The 3,886-nt window shown below is 48.3% G+C and overlaps 1 non-coding gene across 1 annotated transcript; it reads left to right on the top strand.

Moving 5' to 3' along the window:
* The first annotated feature begins 513 nt into the window (after window positions 1-513).
* On the top strand, window positions 514-586 carry TRNAG-GCC (transfer RNA glycine (anticodon GCC)). The gene has a single exon. It is a non-coding gene; the product is annotated as a tRNA-Gly (tRNA).
* Window positions 587-3,886: the final 3,300 nt, after the last annotated feature.

Genomic DNA, 3,886 nt, shown 5'->3' with positions numbered 1-3,886 from the left:
CTTCTTCCCTCTCTCTTCCCCCAAAAAAGGATAGATATGCCCCTTCCCTTCTTTATGCACATCCATATACATAGCCAGACACAAATGTGTACAATCCGGTAAAAATCTGCGGCATTCACTGTAGGTTCTCTTACTTGCTCTAGTGGCTGGCAAAGGCCAACCGATATGGGAGAACGAATGGCTCAGGAATTGACTGGTTCCGACAGACTCGTGGAGCTTGCAGTTTGGATTATCCTAGAAAGAATAAGAGGAGCCTTCTTAGGAAATGACTTAATTTAAAAGACAGATGACGCCCCAGCTTGACTCGAGATCAAGACTCCTTACAGCTCGCACCAATAGCGGAGCGGCCGGAGATTGATTGAAAAGGCGCAGCCCTGCCGCCCCCTAGCCGCCTACCTACTCGTGTTCGTAGCTCGATCGGAGGTTAAGACTGTGGTCCGCCGGAAAAACAGAAGTCGTCCGTATCAAGTGATACGTGAATTGCTCAGTAGTGCTTCGCCACTACCGTAGCTGGCGGAAATAGCTTAATTGGTAGAGCATAGCCTTGCCAAGGCTGAGGTTGAGGGTTCAAGTCCCTCATTCTGCTCCCGGCTTCGTCGTTTAGTGGTAACGAGTGTGCGCCCCTTTAGAGATAGGGGTGAGCGGCAAGCAGCCCCTTGTATAGGGTTCCAAACATATCTTCCTAATAAGAATAAAGGGACGAGCCAAAACCTAGTCCTAACAAGTTGCTGTTTCATCAGCCCTTGCGCTACAACTAGCCTTTTCCCTTACTAGTAAGGGGCTGCTAGTTGTAGCTCGCATTGTACTAGTGAATAGGAAAAGCGAATTGAGATTACTAATGATGGATGGAGGTTGAGGATAGAACATGTTCGGTCCCTCGCCCTTATCTCCTTCTCCGGAGACTGCAAATGATGGAAATCCTATCGATAAAAAAGAGGTATAAGCATCGCCTCTCGATCCAATCCGTCTCCCCTGGCCTCCCCAAAACACTCTTGATACGAAAGAGACCTCCCGCCATAGAGAAAGAGATCTAAATTCTGGGTCCCCTCTATCACCCTCCCTTGAACATGAACTGGTCGAGAGAGATGAACCCGCACCACATTTTATAACCTTCGAATCGAAAGCCCCAACTAGAGATGGAATTCCAGAAACTAAACCACTCCGTTGAGAGCTCCGTGACTCGTTCAAGGGAAGGTCCACCAATGATTGCCATTCTCCCCCTATCTGTCTATTGATCCCTCATTCCACTAATCCGTTGTTACTTTACTGATTCATTCAAGGCAAGGACTCCCTCTTTGTCTTATTAGCGCAGGTGTTCAACGATGAAAGCCGCTTAAGACTCGAAAGGCTAGGCCCCCGGGAGGGCTTTCAGGGACTGCGTAGGGTGGATTATAGAGCTAGGGGCTAAGGTTTGTCCATTGGGATTGGGCATGGACGACTGGGCCAGCATTGATGAAAAATGACAAAAGAAAAACTTCTCCCATCGCATCGTTAACCGGTGTAGGATTAAAGATCAGGTCCAGGATTCGAGTCAAATCGAACTTCCCTCTCATCTCAGGGTGAAGCAAGGAATTCAAGCAAATGTTCGTTCTTCAATCTCTCGGCTGCTGTCACACCCTCAAAATCCACTAACGGAGTTTTACCGTCAGAGGGTGTGAACTAACAGGATCAGAATCATTAGTTATAATCAAACCATAAGAAAAGGCAGGGGCTCTCCTCTCTAGGAAGATTGTGTCCAGGATCTGGTAATCTAAAGGGAGAACCTTTCTTCTTTGATAGGCATAACATTGCAAGCAAATAGAGCAGAGAGCTTACCCTTTCTTTCTATTAGAGTCGTGAACTTGTTGTAGTCGGTCCTAAAGGGAGAACCTTTCTTCTTACTTGCTATATCCCCGCGTCCTTGCGCGGCTAGGCTCATTCTTCGAGCCCTGCTTCCCCCTTCCTCCTCTCCCCGTTTACCGTCCAAAATAGGCCGTATAGAGTATAGCCAAGTGGTAAGGCATCGGTTTTTGTTACCGGCATGCAAAGGTTCAAATCCTTTTACTCCAGATTATGAACACCCGATCGGATCTGTTAAAAACGAGCTGACGACTACAGGGGAAGCTGCTGATTGCAGTCCCTGAGCCCAGCTTGTAGCAAGCCCAAAGTTTGACTTGAGACTACTTTGCTAAGAGAAGAGAGAGAATGAAAAGACAGACGGCAGAAAGCAATCCTTCCAACCGCGGAGTTGAACACAATACTGACTTCGGCAAGTTTCTTTCATCAATCTCCCGGCCCTTGCTTAACTCCTTGTTCCGTAAACCGGTCGCTGGTTTATATGATCGGACCCCGGACACGCGAGAGCCTAGCCCGAGAGGAATGCATGGTTCCCCGGCGCTTCATGGGGCGGACGTTCGCAGACCCCCTCCCTCTAATCTAAGCCTACCTCGCTCGCCCAGGCCTGCCGGCACAATAATGGAATAACGGAGCTAACCTGCTTGCTTGTGCAGGCGATGACCACTCGGCTAGGGCGCGACAGAGGAGCTTTGAGTGAATTTTTTCATTGCTCTTCGACAGCCCGTCACTCGAAGCTCTGCCCTTTGCTTTGCCCCGTGGTGTCTTCCTCCCAGTTGCCCCCACCCAATAGGCGTGGAGTCAATTGCCCTTCTCGTTCTCATCAAACAAAACACAATCGCCTTTTGCCGGCAAGCCAGCCTCGCCTACCTTATCTATAGGCATTTCTATCCGCCCGCGCCCGAGATCGGATCGACTACTCTACTATCATCATGCCGAATTTCTTCAATACGACGGAAAATGAATAGCTTATTCATAATCTTAGAGGCCCTGCACCGCTGCATTCAATTGCTCTGTCATAAAGAAAGGGAAGCAAATCTTTTTTTGATCAATCGCCTGAACTTGCCTTTCTTTCTTTGCCAGGAGGGGTGGGCCAATCACTAATGGATCTCTCAACGAGAGCCTCATTCTGTCTAGAGGAAATTTCTTAGGTTTAGGTGGATCCGGTTGATTATGCGATTCGGTAGATGATTCGGAAGTTGGTTCAGCGATAGATGTAGTCGATGGGCTAAATCGTCGAAATCCTCATTGCCCCAATCTTCCCTTTAGGCTCCCTGCTCCGCCAGCGTGACAACTGTCCAAACCATTTGACGCTTTTTCTCCATTTTGGTCGGTCGGGGAGTGGAGGTACCCTCGAGCAGTGGCTGGGCAGTGCTCTTTGTGGTAGCGGGGGTAGAACTCGGAAAGACACAACCCCGACCAGCCAGCCTGTACTACTAAAGGAAAAGGGCCATGGAGATGAATGCCAGTCTTGATTTGACTAGGTTAGAGAAGATGATGGTAAGACTAATCCAATCAGCGGAAACCATATCCAAAGGCACTTCTGCAATGCGTTCGGCATTCCTCCGTAGCTCCTTTGTCACTCTACAATCCTCCTAACTTCAGTAATCCGATATTCGCCTTCATAAATCAACATCAGTCCCCAGAGAGATCCATCCGACGGTCTTTCACTCTCTCGCTTTGTCTTCCCAGCTATCCTTTATATGCAGGTAAGGTCAGATCGAATGTGTAGGTTCCCTGGACGGATCACACGAGATATCCCGATATACACAGGTGCGGAATCCCTGTGTAGATCGTTACGGACGTAGAACACAAACACACGAACACACGAAAACGATACGAACAAACACACGTTATATTAATAACTGAACACGTGATATAATCACAGTTACAGACTCTCGACCTCACGTCACTTGACTCACTGATTTACACGAACTCGAACCCCTAAACAGTAATCCGTAACCTATATAAATACACGACAACTTCGCCTCAGGCGAAGTTGTCCATAACTTCGCTTGGTTAACAAGTTCGCCTAAGCGAACTTGTCAACAAC

This window comes from Bidens hawaiensis, unplaced genomic scaffold (assembly GCF_021521415.1).
Source record: "Bidens hawaiensis isolate Kalapana, Puna unplaced genomic scaffold, B.hawaiensis_p1.1 tig00009775_1, whole genome shotgun sequence".
Taxonomy (NCBI): Eukaryota; Viridiplantae; Streptophyta; class Magnoliopsida; order Asterales; family Asteraceae; genus Bidens; species Bidens hawaiensis.
The sequence above is the reverse complement of the archived record's forward strand: the minus strand, read 5'-3'. Positions and strand labels throughout refer to the sequence as shown.